This window comes from Rutilus rutilus (assembly GCF_951802725.1).
Source record: "Rutilus rutilus genome assembly, chromosome: 4".
Lineage (NCBI taxonomy): Eukaryota > Metazoa > Chordata > Actinopteri > Cypriniformes > Leuciscidae > Rutilus > Rutilus rutilus.
In genome coordinates, this window is record NC_140212.1 from 42,766,629 (window position 1) to 42,785,451 (window position 18,823).

Consider the following 18,823-nt stretch of genomic DNA (forward strand, 5'->3'; position numbering starts at 1 on the left):
ACCGTTCTTCATTCTGAACATTTACAATGTTGGATAATTTTTGTGGGCTAATTTAATACTGAAAATCTTATATTCCCCTATGATCGTACCTTAAGTTACATGATTGTATGCGACAAAAATGAACTTGAATTTAATTAGCTAACGTTAACTTTGCTAGCCTGCACATTTGGTGCAGAAAGCTAATGTCTTATTCTATCATAATCGTCTTAAATGGCCACCTTACAAAACTAAAGTTTCTAAACAAAACTTATTGTTCTGATTCAACAGTTTTTGATGTGTAAATGTAAAAATGATAGACCCACCCATGTATATTAATGTACCGTACTTACCGAGAGGAAAATCGCAATGAACTTTGGGAAAACCCGGTGACGTCAGCGTAATTGTTTTAAAGGACTTAATAATAAACAAAAATATATATAAATAAACTGATTAATTGAACACAATCGTAGCATATTATATTTATTAAAATAAAATAAAAAATTCGATAAATATCTGTTATCCAGCATGCTTTAGTTAAAGGAGTAAACTCACCGCTGAATGCGGTTGCACACCATGTGCGTTGTTAAACTCACCGCTGATGAACGCGCTAAACCTTTGACATCAGATTGCGAGGGTTTTTAAACATCAAAAACCAGTTGGAGAGCCAGATAAAAATGATCGGGGGTCCGCCATTTGACTCGTCCTGGCATAATTTAGATCGATCATTAAATTGAGTGTTGTTAAACTCACCGCTGAATGCGGTTGCACACCATGTGCGTTGTTAAACTCACCACTGATGAACGCGCTAAACCTTTGATATCAGATTGCGAGGGTTTTAAAACATCAAAAACCAGTTGGAGAGCCAGATAAAAATTATCTGGGGGCCGCCATTTGACTCACCCTGGCATAGATCGTTTTTTTGTAGCCTATTCATTTTTATTTTTGTAGTATAGTCTTGTTGTAATGGCAGACAACATGTTGTGGTGTGCTTACCCAAGACGTCAAATTTCAACGTTGAACGTCCCCGGTTCAATCTATAGGTCCTGCTCATTGAAAAATGACGCCAAGGGTATACCCAGTGCGTTAAAAAATTACGCCAGGGTTCCTGGACCATGCGTCAGACATTTGACGTGTAGGGAGTAAGACTGTGTTGATTTCACACTTGAGAAAGACAAAGACCCTCCCCTAATGGCCCTATTAGGAGCTATCAGGTCCTATCATTCTGAGCAACCTTGCACAAAGAATGAGGAGATTTAAAAAAGAATGGCTTTTAGATTGTTTGATTTATTTACAACACAACATAATCCAAAGATACACAACAAATGACAAAAAAGCACATTATTGAACACACTGAACTAAAGACAGAGACTTAACCAGTCACACACCTTTGTGCCATTCCTGAAACATAGTACATACCTGTCATTTCCAAGGTGTTTGATTTTTCACTTTACCATGTTCATGTACAGAGACTTATGTGAATGTTGAAGTCAGCAGGACTCATCAGTGGGGCATCTGGTCCCTGTAAAAAAAACAACAACAAAAAACAGCTGTGAACATGCTGATATCAAGAGAAACAATAGGGCTGCATGATTTTGGGAATACATTTTCGATTTTTCTGGTTAAAATTGCGATTTAAAATGTACAAAATACACACGCACACACACACACACACACACACATACATATACATACATATATACATATATATATATATATATATATATATATATATATACATATACATATATATATATATATATATATATATATATATACATATATATATATATATATATATATATAAATAATGAACACTAGGTTTGTTGTGACTTGTAGGGATATACGTGCAGTGCTGCTAATATTAACAATAGCCGGGCTATATACGTTAAAATGGAACATATCAGTAACACTACACTAGAGAAAAATATATTGATTATCATATGTTACTTCAAATGTTTCCATTCGTTATGACGTTATGAAATGAGATTAGAGTAAAAACATGAAGCCTAATGCACAGCACGACTGACTCAAACTCAGCGCGTGCGGAGAACATTTACTGAAGCGATCGAGCCGCTCCAAACTATGAAACGTCATTGTTACCATGTACGTTTGAGCAGATATCCACAAACAAAGTATTTAACAGTAAACATGGGTCTAAACATTATAATAATCACCATATTAGAGTAAACTCTCATACTAGCCAACTTTTATCATGCTGTGTTTTATTATCGAAAAAACATCCTCATGTCGTACATTTATATACATTTAGCATTGAAAGGTTGCCTCTAGTTCACATTTCAACATGTTTCTGTCTATAGGTACCCTACATATACATGTACGACATACTGTATATCTAATCCTAATTTTGATTCTATAACCTTCGATTTACCAACTGACTGGAACCTATTCAGCACTTTCCACAAAGATTTAGGGTCTTCTTTATTAATCTGAATTTGTTCTAAAAATTACTTTTTGCCGCCTTTATAGTCTTCTGACCAAAGTTTCTAAGTGCTTTAAATTTTTCATAGACCTCTTGTTTCTTTATTCTTCTAAAAATCGAAAGAGCTTTATTCCTACTTCTTAATAATTCCATTATTTCTTGATTCATCCATGGACTGGATCTTTGCTTAACTCTCACCTGTCTAAGGGGGGCAATACTATCCATCACTTTACAAAATAAAACTTTAAAATGTGTCCAAGCATGTGTCAACTGTTAAGATATTATAAATGTAATTTCATTTGACTCTTTTAAGTTGTTCTTTAAATAATTAAATGCTATAATTTTTTAATGATCTAATCCGTATTATTTTATGATTACTAAATTTGAATCTACTATGTTTCCTTGTACAGAAGATAATATAGTGATCACTGATGCCATATTCTATTACTCCTTTTTGAGAAATATGCTTCTCATCAGACACCAGATTAAGATCTATAGTACTTTCTCCACCATCCCATACTCTCGTAGAATTGATTACCATTTGTGTAGAATTAAATAATTTACATAATTACTGCAGAGAATTATAATTATCCCTTATACTTTTGTGTATATCAGTATTAAAGTCCCCCATAATAATACATTCAAACGCCAAAAAATATTGGCTTAGTCGCAGGCATTAACAAGTCCAAAAACAATAACTAATATTCAAAATTATTAGCTTGTACATTAAAATTTATATCTGATCTAATAAAAATACAAACTCCCCCTCCATGTCTATTGCGATCTTTCCTAATTATATTATAATTTCCTACACTATCACTTACTGACAAATCTAACCATGTTTTTGTAATGCAAAAAATCCCCACTTTACAATTCCTAAGTAACCACCTTAATTCCTCAATCTTCGGTAATAAACGCCTTACATTTAGATGCACAAAATGTAACCCTTTTACATTAAAATAGTCCTCAAAAGAACCTTTCGAACCACTTAATGCTGGAAAAATCTCTCCAACCCCAACCAAGTCCTCGGCGTCCACAGCGCCCCTTCAGGCTTCTTCACAGCGCTTCTCCCCAAATAGCTCGCCTTTCAAAGTGCCCATCTCCAAACTGGTTCCCGTAGCCGACTCAGCACCCATACCAACCATGACATCATCCATGCAAAGGTAAGGTATGTTATTAGACATGCTGATATTTGGCTCCACATCACTGCTTGACGCTCGTACCTGTTCAACAGCGATGTTACGTTCAGACAAGTAAGATCCGGAATCCAAAACTCGACCCTCGTTCAAGCCAGGACAAACTACCCCATTAGGACCTGGACAAGGGTGAATATCGCCTGACAATAACAAGCATAAGATAATTAAATTTTCCGGCGTTGGGATGGTGTTTAGAGATGGAGGGCCTGGACGAGTGTAGATGTAAAAGGGAAAAAAATAATACTTCGTCCGTAACCAATAGGCACCACGTCGCAACATTCTAAAGGGTAAAAAAATAAAACACTGTTTCTTATCAGTAAAAACTTGATGGACACAAATTACACAAAATAATAAATGTCAAAACCGAGGTCACAATGCCAAATGCACCTGCCGCCATACTTCCAGAGACAGAAGCAGAAATCCTTTAAAGTCACGATTGGTGCCCATTGTGGTACTGTTAAAACACGGGATGCAATTTGTCAGCATCTTTACTGGCCTGGAATGACAGTAGACATTAATAAATGGGTAAGTACATTTGTTTTTTCATTTATGCAACTGCATATCAATATAATGGGAACACCTTTGTTGTTTGCTCCCCACTAACATTCTCTGGGAAATGTAAATCTAACATTTCACCCATTTAGATTTTTCATAATACATTGTTAATAGCTTGTTTTTTATACTCCAGGTTGCTGAGTGTGTCCAATACCAGGCCAGTGCTGTGACCATAAAACAAGAAGTAGACTACATCACAAAAAATTATGTTAGGATTTTTCTTTAGATAATGTTACAGGTTTTTCACATGAACAATTGCAGTGTTCTTAAACTGAAATATATTGATGTGAGTTATTTCAAACTGCTGTGTCTTTTATATTAAGGTGAAGAAACCATTTGAGCTACTGGGGATGGACATAATTGGAAAAGTTGCCCTGACTACATCTGGCAACCAGTACATTTGTGTAATGGTGGATTACGTCACCAAATGGAGTAAAGCATATTCAATGCCAGCTAAAACAGCCGAAAACATGGTTAGTTGCATCCACGTTTTTCTACCTCTTTTTTGCCCCCAAACGCATTTTGATTTGTCATTCAAGAATATAAAAAATTGCACAATTTCATGTTAAGTTTTTAAGCCAACAGCCAACATATAAGATGGTTCAGTAGTACAAATTTTATAATACAATTTATTACAATACAACAATGGAAAACATGGTTAAGAGCAAACATTCCCTTGAAAAATTACATATCAACAAAGACGTGTGTGCGGTGTTGGGAAACAAAAGGAGTCTTTGTGCGGCGTATCATCCACAGACAAATGGACTTGTGGAGAGACTAAATGAATCAATTCAGAAGACAGACAAAAACGGTTTCATCCAACAGATTGACAGAAACATTGAGGATGTTATAGACGAGGAGGTGGTGTCAGAGGCAATAAAGCGGCAGGACAAGATCCTCACCCATGTTAGAGAAAATGTTGAAAAGGCTGCCCAAAAATACATGATCCCAAAGGCTCCAAAATATGCAAAATTGGGGACAAAGTGGGAAAATAGAGAAAGGGAGGGAAACCGGAACCAAATTGGGTTGCAATTGACGGACAAAGTGCCGACCTAGAGTCAGACCAATTATACCAAAAAACAACATTGACCATCTAAAACTGTTCAAAAAGCATCAGCCACGTGACCCAACACCTGCTTCAGCTCTCACTCCAGCACCAGCTCTTTCCCTTAGTTCCAGCCCATGCTTTGGCACCAGCTTTTCAGCTCCTGGATCAGCCGTAGCATGCATTCACAAAGGTGAGTTTTACAAAATATTACTTCTTCAGAAAACGTAGTGCATTTAGGGCAAACTTTTTGGCTCTACCCGGGATAAAGAAATTTCAGCATACAAACTTGTGTACAATAATCATTCCATGTTTCTTTCAGATGCTTGAAGTGGTATGAAGGCTAGTGTACTGTGGTCAAGGATTGGACCATATAAAATGTTCTATTGGGACATTTTCCAAACTGGACCTGGAAATGTGGGAGAGAGGTAAAATATATGAAAAGCATAATAATTAATTATAGAGTAAATTGCTGTTTAAGATCACATTAAGAAACTTTACATTCAAGTGTATAAGATACGGTTGCTAATACTTCATATACGTCAATACGTCATCCAGCATCCTCCCAGTATGAGCCAGAAGAAAAGACCCAGCTTTGTTGGAGTCGACCATGCGGATTCACTTTCTTTATTCAGGGAACTGCTTTGCTAAAGCTCATCTCAAAGCAACCGCTCCTTTCACAAAGGAAGAGAAAGAGCTATGCAGGACTGTGATGGCCTACTGGGGGAACTTTGCACACACTGGGTCTCTGAATGGTCCCGGTCTGGCACACTGGCCTGAATACGAGGATGAGGCCGAGTATCTCGGCATTAGGCTGGAACAGAAACCTGGCAAGAACTTGAAGCGAAAACACTCCACGTTCATGACCAAGATGCTTCCAGATGTAATACGACAAGGCTAAAAAAAAAAAAAAAAAAAAAGCACTTAGAACTATATATATATATATATATATATATATATATTAAAAAAACTATTTTATCTTGTCAAAAAATTGACACAAAAGCACTTAAATAAAAAATAACTGATTTAAGAAATGAAATAGTTTACCTGAGAAAATCAAACAGTCTATTTTGATGCTAAAGTAAAGGTTTGCACTTAAAAATAAAAGCTGGACAACATTTAAAAAATGGCATGGAAACAGAAAACTATCATAGCTGTAAAAAAAAAAAAAAAAAAAAAAAAAAACATTACACAGACACATTTGTAATGACTTCTGTGTGGAATGGGAAAAGACCAAGATTCAGGGTTACTATTATTTTTTTACAGTCCAGTTTTGCAGTTTGTTTTGCAGTTTGTTGTTGTTATAAAAGAATGTGTTGGAATATGTGCTATTTCTTTTAGTGGGACCCGGTCAATTACAGCCATTTTTGGTGTGGTCAATAAAAACCATCACTGGTTTCTGGTTGTATTCTATATTATAATTATTATTTCTACTTGGATTTAGGCATGGTTACATGTAACCAGTATTCTCTCAGGCTGAATATGTTTTCGCATAAACTTTTGATGTAAGGCACATAGACGTTGTGTAGTATCAGAGCATATTTGTATGTTGCAAGGCAAGGCAAGTTTATTTATATAGCACATTTCATACACTATGGCAATTCAAAGTGCTTTATAGAAAGGAATTAAAATAAGCAAGGAAAATTAAAACAGATATAAATTTTTTTAAAGAGATATGATACAGTTATAAAATTAATTAAAAGAGTAAAAAGATGATACATAGATAAACTTCTCATCTGGCAAAACACTGGTGTATCATATTTTTCACAACTCCCAGTTTTACTCTTGAGATTTTCCCATGGTGATTACACTGTGTCTGTGGTGTTCTTTCAGCGCGCCTAAGAAATCTATTGGACGTCTCCGATGGACCCGATTTTCCTCTAAAACCGGACAGGAGGAGCTCTAGGACTGACTCACAGGGTAACCTCAGGTTCACTGCCCCGTCAGTCCAAACCCCAAAACCCCAAAATCCCATTTGTTCGGAAGCTCTAGGAATGGAGTCGATCCAGTCCGCACCCCACAGAACCTCGAGTTTAATCACGCCAAACTCACTACTCCACCATAGACCCAGGTCATCAGCAAGTTTTCATCTCTCTTACCCAATTCTCAGTGCCATTTGAGTTCAGTTTAGAGTAAAAAGGAGGATGCAAAATAAAATACAGTGTAATCAGTCGGACGTACAGTGGCACAGAACTCATTCAGTAAATGCACAGCTAAACAGATGTGTTTTGAGTCTGGGGCCTTGTCCACACGGACACAGGTATTTTTATAAACGTGACTTTTTTTACGCGGTTCGGCCGTTCGTCCACACGGAAACGCAGTATCAGGTCACTGAAACCGAAAAAGTTTTAAAACCCCTGCCAGGGTGAGGATTTTCAGAAACGCCGGTTGCAGTGTTGTCGTGTAGACAGTAAAACTGGGTTTTTTTGCTTCTGATTCAGGCTTCTGATTGGCCAACGTGGCTTTACGATCGCCGCCTGCTGGTGTGGCATGCTCTTGACAGCGCGTGATAGCGTTTTTTTAGCGTTTTCATGTAGGCGGAGATTTCTTTTAAACCGAGCATGTGTGGACGGGATTTTTTTTTTAAACGCAGGAGGAAAAACTCCGGTTATAAAAATACCCGTGTCCGTATGGACTGGATCTGAACGTGACTACTGTAGGAGCACATCTGATCTCTTCTGGAAGGTGGTTCCAGCTGCGGCTGGCATAATAGCTAGTATAAGATGTATTCTTCTTTCCTTCATCATTTAGGCCACGTATCCAAGAGAAAAAAAAGGATTTACTGCTGGATCCGCTTGGAAAAACAACAGCAAAGATGAAAAAATTTTGTCGCTTGAATTCTGCAATCTCTTGAGATGCAGACATGTAAGAGGCTGAGAATTAGCTGAACATATACTAGTTTAATTAGTGACACTTAGCCTTCATTTTAAAACCTTTATTTGAATATGGCAACATTTTTATTTTAAAATCTTAACTTGAATATGGCAACATGATACCTTGTTCTACAATATTTATATCACTGACAGAGAGCCAATCACTGTGGTCATAGTTAGTAACAGGGTGTCCGCGGATCCTTAAAAAGTCTTAAATTTGATTTTTAAAATTTAAGGCCATAAAAAGTCTTATTTTTACTTATGAAAGGTCTTAAATTTTCGATGGCAAATTTGACTTAGACATATCCAAATGTTTTCCAAATTAGAACCATCTAATTAGCGTACTTTTTTATTTATTATTCTTTCTTTGTAGATTTGCTTGTTCACATGACATTTCGCGTCACATTTGCAGCGTTACGTCCGTCTCCTGCATGCGAAAGGAGGAGAGAAGGAGAAGCAAGTTGGTAAATGTCAGTTCAATTCTAAGTTCATTCTTTATGTGCGTAGTGGTGTGCGATGTGTATTGTCTATTAGGATATTGTAATCATTGTTTTAACGATGTACGAGGCACTGCGAGCTGATCACTTTTGTCTCTCGTACTTTCACTGCTTGATGTGTGCAATTATAGGTATGTTCCCAAATGACTTATGTCTTATATTTATATCATATTATGTTGTTATCATAGGCCTACAAATTACAATATCACATCAGCAAGAGTGCCGTTTTCCCGTGCACAGTTGCAAATGTGATATTTTATATAACAGTTAAATTAACAATAAATTAACATTGTGAGTTACATTTTATAAACAATATTGTCAACATTGTTTGTTTTCCCTTTATTTCGCTGACGAGAATTTCAAAATGAAGCCATAGCAGAGTCTCAATGCAACAGACAGCAATGATTTTTTGACTGGAATCCGCGTTTTGAACGAATCAATTTAATGATTCAATGAACAATCACTTGCTTCTTTCCCGAATGAATCAGCCGTTTGAACAAATCGGTTGAATGAATGACTCCCTCAACTCACTTATTAAGACAGTGACTTGCCGCCACCTACTGGCAGTTTTAGTTTCACATTTAAAGTACCCTTTAATTAGAAGGTTAAATTTAGAAATCAGTTCATATTTAACGATCTCTTAGCTTTATTTATGCAATTGTAAATGCAGTGTAAATATATTAATGTCAGATCTGATGCCACTTCTGTGTCACCTCTGCACTGCAAAGATGGATTTTGATTTAATGATTTAATTTGACTGGTTACAGTGGTATTGTGTAATTATTCCAATAGAATTTGACATAAAAGGTGAAGCATACATCTTCAAATGTCCATATATAGGTGAAAATGCCCCTGGAAATCAATTAAAGATGGCAAATATTACCCCTTAATAAAAAAAAAATTAATTTCTGTCACTGCTGTGAACTGACCACTGCACAGAATATGAAAAATATGAATATATTCGTCAGTCAGCTGTCAACAACAGGCCTAAACCAGCCATGGCGCCAAGCACAGAAACACAATCAGTAAAATTATTATCAACAAAACTTTGAAAATATCGAGACTTTTAGTCAATATTGCACACCCCTAATGCATGGTATTCATTTTGTTTTCTTCGGGTCTTAAAAAGGTCTTAAAAAGCCTTAAATTTGACTTTAAAAGGTGTGCAGAAACCCTGTAGTACGCATGATGATAAGCATCATTCAACCCACCCTGCTGTACTGCTAAACCTGTTTCTACACAATGCTAACCGCAACCTGCAAAAACAAACTCACTAAAATCACACATATTGCCTCCAAGATTATCAATCTCCCCACACCCAGCCTATCAGACATAAATGACACAGCCATCACATGCCTAGCACGCGCAATAGCAGCTGACATAGACCATCCCCCAGTCGCAGATACAGAGCACAGACCTGGACTAAAGCCTATTTCAAAAAAAGTTTTGTCCCCACCGCCATCACAATGCTGAACAAACTGTAATACTGCCACACCCTACCTCAGTTGCCTTGTAATTTTCACATCTGACATGTTTATGTGGGTGTCTTAATGAGCTGTGTGTTTGTATATGTATTTGGATATGTGTTACATGTTCTATGTGTTCCTCATATGTGATATTTCTGTGTCGAAGAAGGAAAAAAGGATGTGTGGAAATGATTATCCTATGGGACAATAAAGACTCTATCTATCTATCTATCTATGACATTATTCTTAGCAACGAGGTCAACCCCGCCCTCACTCTTAGCTGAAGACTTCTCTCTATTCCTTAGTAAAAGTTGCTCTCAGCAGCTTTGTGAATAGGTTAAGAGAAAACTCTTAAATAAGAACTTTTATCGCCATTTAGGAGAACTTCTGTTTACACGACACCGCTTTCAACTAAAAACATAATTTTTTTTATTTGTTTTGGCCGTTCGTTTACACGACAACAGCGTTTTGGGTGCCTGAAAACACAATGTTTTGAAAACTTGTTTCATAACAGGCGCGGATTTATGTCAGTCAGATTAATAAAAACTATTAAAGATTTTTAATTTTAATAATAATAATAATGAATTAATAAATAATTTCATTTTAATAGTTTCCTGAAGACATTTATGTACTGTAGCTACGAAAAATAGCTACAAAAGAAAAAGATTATGTCGGCATCACGTGTCAGTCCAGTGATGCTATCACGCAACACTGCGTTAGCTTCGAAACTTTCAGACCGAAAGCAACAAACAGGATCCAAACGAGATCATACATGCTGACTGGATGTCTGAACAACTTTGCACTTCTGTCTTTTGAAAAAGAACTTATTGACAGTTCGGATTATGATGACATAGTCAACGTTTTTAACTCAAAGCCCAGGACACTCCGCCTGGCACACGCAAAAAAAAATCAAAAAAACACCTAATTACTTCTTGTGGCCTGCGTATTCACAACGAGTACAAATAGCGATGCAGATTAAAACTAGGCGATTTCCTAGGCAGATATTGACTTGGGACTATATTAGGGGGAAGCACAGGCGAAGCACTGCTACTTGGGCGCAGAGATATCTTTTTCAGGTGTTTTTTTTTTTTATCACTTTTACTCAGGACATGCTAGCTGGCAAAAAAAGGATTCCATTCATTGTGCTAAGCTAAGCTAGCACCAACCCTGTCAAACTAAAACAATGCATGCACTGAGACAAAAATGCATTTACCCACCTATCTAAATGTAGGAAAGAAGGTGAATAAGCCCTATTTCAAAAAATGGTGGAGTTTTCCTTTAAGAAGAGTTTGTTTGTTTTCTTCTTCCCCCATCCCTGTCAGATCCAGCCATCGTTTTACACTTTACATTTATCATTTCTCCATCCAGAGCACTGGCAGGATTTACATTTAGTCGGACAGTTTCTTTAAAGGGATAGTTCACTTTGAAATTAATTTTTGATATGTTTTAGCTTACCTCAAGGGCATCCAAGATGTAGGTGTCTTTGTTTCCGCAGTAGTTTCAATTTCGATATTTTTAGGTCAAACCGTTCTTGTCTGTCAGTCATATAATGCAGGTCGATGGTCATTGTCTCAAAACACAAGCACAGAGTCCAAATTAAAACAATTCCCCATCGTCCAAATGAAACAATTCCCCATCATAAGTACACATTGATGGCCTAAGACACGAAACGAGCCGTTGTGTGAGAAAACGAACAGTATTTATATCGTTGTTATCTCTTGAAAACAGCACACGTCCAAATGATCTGATGGCGCGGGCGGGTATAGATATAAACATAGATGTCGCCTTGGCTACTGCAGTTCATTGGAACGAAACCGTAGCCAAGGCGACATCTATGTATATATCTATACCCGCCCGCGCCGTCAGATCATTTGGACGTGTGCTGTTTTCAAGAGATAACAACGATATAAATACTGTTCGTTTTCTCACACAACGGCTCGTTTCGTGTCTTAGGCCATCAATGTGTACTTATGATGGGGAATTGTTTCATTTGGATGATGGGGAATTGTTTTAATTCTTCTTGGATTTTTCAATACATTCCTTTACATGCTCTTTTAGACAGATGTCATACTTGTTTAACAGGACTATAACCTCCAAGAAGTTACCATGATCAATACTGAAGTCATCAAGCATGTATGCAGCCTCATTCTCTGACCTATAGCTAAGGCCTCTTTTGCCAATCATCTTTACAACATCAACTACACGCTCCAGTACTTGTCGTTTCTTTCGGATTTGTCTCCTGTGGACAACTGACTTCCACTAAGTAAGTCTTTCACATCAGATTTAGAGCCATTTAAAAAGTATGCTTCTGCACAAGTTTTGTGAGTCATGCTCTTTTCATGTTCCTCTAAGCGCTGATGCACATGTTTCCAGTCTGTCATACCACTTATGAAGGGAGATTTGTCAGTTGACTTGGCAAATGCTAAGCAGACAGAGCAATGTAATGCATGACGTTCTTGGCGGTAAGTAAGCCACCTTCTATTAGTGCCATCCTTGCAACAGAACACTTTTTGCACTACTGGATTACTTGATGTTTGTTGAGGATGATACTCAAAAAAGGTCTTCAAGCTTTCATGGTGGGGACGAATGTAGTAATCAATTTGTTCCTTAGTGTTTTCACTTTCCTCTACTGTGTATGTTCTTACTTCTCCACTCTCTCCTATTCTTCCATGTACTCTATCCTCTACTCCATCATGTGTTCTTTCTTTTCCTCTGTCTTTTTTCCTCTCTTCTCTCTCCTGTCTACTCTCATGTCCTCTCTCTTCTTCACATTCCTCTCCTATCTCATGCCCTCTCTCCTCTCCACTCTCCTCTAATGCAGACCCACTGGCCCTAGCCTGAGAATAAACACAGATGATGTCTCAAATGCACAAAAATAGACACAATATGTTCTAAACACTGCACCAAAATAAATTTGACGGTGTTTCATGTTCTTACCGAGGGCTAAAAGGCTCAAATTTAAGTTTATAATGGCAAATAATGTAAGTATTGTATTGTTTCTTTCAATTAGAAGAGCATGCAGTAAAGAAAAAAGACATGCACCACTTTTCAGAATAAATAGAACATATTAGGACCTGAAAAAAGCTAGTTGTGGAGCTGACTGGGGATCTTGAAGAGGTTTTTAAGCTCATTCTATTATTTATGTATATATTATTGTATTTATAGTTTTGTTTTTTTATATTAATTTACACAAATAACCTTGGACCTGTTGGCTGCTGATAGTAGTATCAAGACCACTGATCTACAGTAAACATGATTTATAAAGACCACTGATCTACAATAAAATAAAAGAGTAATTAAGACAAAGAACATTGTGTAATGATTTATTTTTAATTTTTCTTAACATAATCAAAGGCCTTTAAAAATCCATGTAGACTGGCTTATATATATTCAAATGCAGAGCTCAATGCTAGGGTTCAAAATTGTACTTGCCCTGCCAAAAATAAATACATAAGACAAAAAATAGCTATTGTTTTCTTTGTAAATAAGCTGCAATCTCATTTCACAATTCCAATTTCAATACCACAATAGAAACTACTAGACTAACTATCAAGTTCAAACATTACTGAAGACAAGTGAACAGTCAGTAATAAAATAAGAAAAAATTTTCATAATTTCATTCAGGTACAGATATTGCATAATCAAATGTAAAATACTTCACTTAACACACACACACACACATATATATATATATATATATATATATATATATATATATATATATATAAATAATGCAGTTTTCATTATAATAACAATTATTTAATGACATAAGTGAAAATATTATAAATATGTAATATAGTAGTGCACATTTTTAGCAAAATACTCCTTTCTATTGCTATTTTTCTAGTCAACTAACGTGCTATGGTCATTAAATGGCTTTCCTGAGGTAAATGTAACATTCTGTGACATAATTGTTCTCCTGCTGTTTTATTGATCTCTTTCCGTGGTTGAAAAGCACTGATTGATCAATATTATTTATGAGGCATATTTACCTTTCGGTAAGTTGTACTGTATCTTTAAATAAAAAGTAACAGATGATCGGTTTACTTGAACTGAGGCGCTAAAGCGATCTGTCACGTCATATTTTCGAGCGCCAAAACGGTATTGTCTGAATTTCGTAATAAAATGGACAGAACCTGAGAGCTGAGAATTTTAAATGTCATTTATATAGATCAGTGAGTGGAGGCCTATTACAGCTGGAATATCGTTAAATTTTTTAAACAAAACAATGCAGAAGGCTACGTGTATCATTAAATGTCTCACCTCAGCAGTCAGGCCCGCCCTGCTGACATCTTCACTGAAGTCTTTTGCCGGCCTTCCAGCAAATAATTCATTTATTTTAACACATTTGGTGGCATCTGCCTCAAGTGCTTGTCGTTTTTTCTCTCTCAACTTCTCGGCCCCTCCTTTACGTTTAAAGATGTTATGCTTTAACATATTGAATTTCGTTGCACATCAACACATCGCTGCAGTTGTAAAGCGGCCGCTTTTCAAGTCTAGAACTTGAACTTGATTCTGATTGGCCAATGTTCAGTGAACACGTCACGTGTGCTCATCACACGTTTAGAACTGTCAGTCTCGCAGCTCGCATCAGCTTCATGTGGCTTCATGAGAGAGACACATAAGCCCGGAATTGGACTATACAACAATATACTTACGAATATATTTACGATTAATAATGATTTAAAAACAAAATACATAACGCACCGGCCCAACCAGACCGCGGCCCACCGGGAATCTCCCGGTAGTCCCGATGGCCAGTAAATGCCTGCCGATAGCTAACAACACACAGACATTTTAAGCAGGTTTACTCACCGCCTGCGGTTCCAACGCACAACCGTGAACCTTTATCGTTGGGACTGCTCCATCCTTAAGCATTAGACGATCTGCAAATCCAGCGTCGAACTGGGCCTTGTTTATAAAACAATCATCGTCGAAATGCAGGGAACAAACAAGGAACACTTGCACAACTCCGTTGATGCTCTGGAAAAACAAACTCCATCCACTGGCCCCTTAACGCTGGGTTCTTTGGGAATCTGTGCAGGGTTGTCTTGCCCTGGCAACCAAAAACACACTTCTTTGGTGACATTGTTTATTTCAGCGCAGCCGATTGTTTGTTGCAGCGCAGCCAATGACTTCCCTAAAGCCGAGCACAGCGCTTTGATGGGCGTACTGCTTTCGCTCTCTCGCTCTGGTCTACGGGTGCGCGCGCGCCCTTCCGGGAGAAGTGCCCTCAGGACCCGTATAAGGAAATTCCGCCGCATCTGACGTCACACACGCCCATACTCGGAAAAAAAGCTGTTTCTCAATATGCGTACTTGTCTGTACTTGTGTTCTTGTGGACTTGTGAAACGTCATCAGTCGCTGCCCAAGTACTGTTCCAATACAAAGTTCACATCTAGCCAAGTCCAGTTCAAATCCCCAGATGTGTTCTTGATCCGCCCCTTTTATACGAGGATGCATCGAGAGGTGACTTGTGCGGACTTGATACGGGCCATAACCCAGAATTCAGTTTGAACGCGGTTCGAATCAATGGCGGAGGAGAAAACTCACAACTGTAATACATTTCGAAATACTATTGTTGTTGTATCACGAAATGTAGTTCTAAGAGTTTTGATGCCAGAATGTTGTTTAAACTTCAAAGCTAATTTTAAGGTTAACAACTATTTTAAAATTTGCTCAGACGATTTCATTACGAGTTGAAAAATCCAGGCAATCCGGCGCTGGTCTAAGTAACCCTCGGCAAGTCCTCCTAAAAAGTATAAAGTTATGTAAAATATGGTGCTGCCTGTGTTGTTTCTGTAGTGGATAAACATTTGATCTATTGTGCTTTGGGTATATCTAATGGGCAATTGTTTTGCCTGAGGGAAAAGTTTCCTAACTAGCCTACTTATATCAAACGCAAACCTTATTCTAGAGTGCTCTTGTCGTTTTAACAAAATAGTTTGCTTGTCTTTATTTAAATTTTTAACAAATTATTTTAGAATTGTATTATTTTTCATTAACTTAAATTAAGCATGATTTTTTATCAAGGGACTGCTGAGGAAACTCGGGCCTTGATAGAGTGGCGGGCGGCCAACGAAAGCCTTTTCACCGGGAGGCGCAATTCCTCCAAAAGTGGATGGGAGTGAGTATTGATTTTGAGTGCTTGTATAATTCCCTGTATGTCTGAAGGTTTGGAGCTAGATTTGGACAGTCTTCATCCATAAAAATGAATATGTTATGGTTTTATTTTGCCTATAGGCATTTTGTTTCCACTTCTGGTTTGGCCATAACTGCCAAACAGGCCAAGAAAAAATGGAACAATCTAAAAGATAAATACAAGGTAATCTGCCTGTTTCTCTACTTTCTGTTACTGAAAGAGGCTTAACAAGATGTGTGTAAAGACTTTCCGGTCATATATGAAACCTAACATAGATGCATTGGCCCTTACATTTTATCTTGTAAAATGTAGTTTACTCTGTTTACATTGTTTACTCTGAGACTGTAAAAATAATAGTTCACCCCAAAATGAACATTCTGTCATTCACCCACAAATTTAAGTTGTTTTAAGTTGTTTCACACCTGTATACACCATTTATTTATACTTTTTTTTTGCTTTACATAAAGGAAGAATATTTGTAACCTAACAGGTCTGGGGCACCACTGACTTGTGTAATTTTTTGGTGCCTCAAACTGTTAGGTTACAAAAATTGTTAAGAATATCTTCCTTTGTGTAGAGCAAAAAAATAAAAATAAAACATGTCTAAAAGTGTGGAACAACGTGAGGTGAGACCATGACAGCATTTTGCTTTATTTCAGGAGCTTAGGCACCCACCCACAGGAAAAGGGGTAGAGGCCAGTAGTGTGACTGCTGCCACCTGGCAGTGGTACACTGCAATGGATGCTGCACTCCAGGGGCAGCACTCAATTACTCTGCCCTTAGTTGTTGCATCAAACCTGACTGCCACTACAGGTGGCTCAGTCAGCACACCAAGGTTCTACCCCTTCGGTGGAAGCCAGGAGCAGCCAGCAGTCAAGAAAAAGGCGACGGGAGAGAGAGGGCAGGAACAGCCAGAGCAGAGACATACCGGTCTCTGTTTGAAAAACTTGTTAATAAATTCTAAATTAATGTTTTATTTAAAGATAAATGATTTTATATAAATGATTTGAATAAAAAAAATAAACAATGAATGTTTCAATTTCAACCCTGGCAAATCATTGTTGTAGCAACAGTGGTGCTCTTGGGGTAGGGAAAAACATCCAATGAAACGAAAAACAGGTCCCAGGCACTCAGTCAAATTTCCAATGAGGAGAAGGATAAAGTTAAAAAGCCTTTATTTAGTATGGCTTAAATCATTAAAAAAAAATACACAAACCAACATGTTTCGACCAACAAGTGGTCTTCTTCAGGGCAAAGTAACACAGAGAATGAGAATAACACCACATTATAAGTTAAGTACCACCTATAATCAGAGAAAATTCAATTAACCTAATAAGGCCTAATACAATCAATTAACCCAATAAGACAATCAGGTCTACAGGATAGGGGAAACCAACATAAAAATCGAGTGTATGATAAAGACGATGAGTTGGTCCGGTGACGTTTTGCTTGACCCCAAAGGAGTTTAATAAATCTGTAAACGCAGCCCCTAACGCATCATTTGAATTATCTACGTGTATGTTAAAATCTCCAACAAGTAATGCTTTATCGACGTTGACCAATAGATCTGAGAGAAATCTGCAAACTCTTTTAGGAAATCAGCATAGGGCCCAGGCGGTCTATATACGATAGCCAAGGCTAGAGATAATAGGGATTTTTTTCTTACATCTGAGAGCGTAACATTTAGTACAAGTACTTCAAACAAATTAAACTTGTCACCTGTTTTCTGAGTAACATTAAGAATATCTCTATAGATTGTTGCAACACCGCTGCCACGACCAATCAGACGGGGCTCGTGCTTATAACAGTATCCAGATGGAGTAGACTCATTTAGACCGAAATAATCATTTGGATCGCCAGGTTTCAGTAAGGCAAAGTACATCGAAGCTATTATCTGTGACTATTTCATTTACAATAACTGCCTTAGGTGTGAGTGATCTAATGTTTAGAAGACCTAGCTTTAGAAATTGGTTTTGTTCACTAATAGCGAGATTTTCTGTTTTAATAACAATTAGATTTTTCCTAGATCCTGCAGTAGATTTATTATTTGATCTCACTAAACGAGGAATAGACACAGTTTCTATGCAATATTCTACACTAGTATTTATATCAATTAAATTGGTGCAGCAGAGACTGTGATTTGGACTTTTGGTTACTAGTCAAACGGTATTTAACATCTTGGAGATGTTGTCCGACAGAAGATCCGCTCCGATTCTACTTGGGTGTAAGCCATCAGCACGGAAGAGCCTAGGACGCTCCCAAAACAGATTCCAATTATTTACAAAGAGCAGTTTCTGCTCATTGCACCATGACATTAACCATTCATTTAGCGCGAATAATCTACTGAACTTTTCATGCCCTTGTCGGTACGTGGGATGCGGTCCAGACACAATGATCGTTGTTTCAGGCGATGTGCTGCGTACCGTATCGATCAGATTCCTGAAGTCTTTCTTCAGAACCTCCGTCTGCCGCAGCCTGATATCGTTCACTCCTGCGTGCAGCACGACAGCTCCGACGCGCTCGTCACCGTTCAAGATCTCGGGTACCCGCGCAGCGATATCGAAAACACGAGCACCAGGAAAACAGTGACTGCGCACCTTACTTTTACCTAACGTAGCGTTGACGTGCCG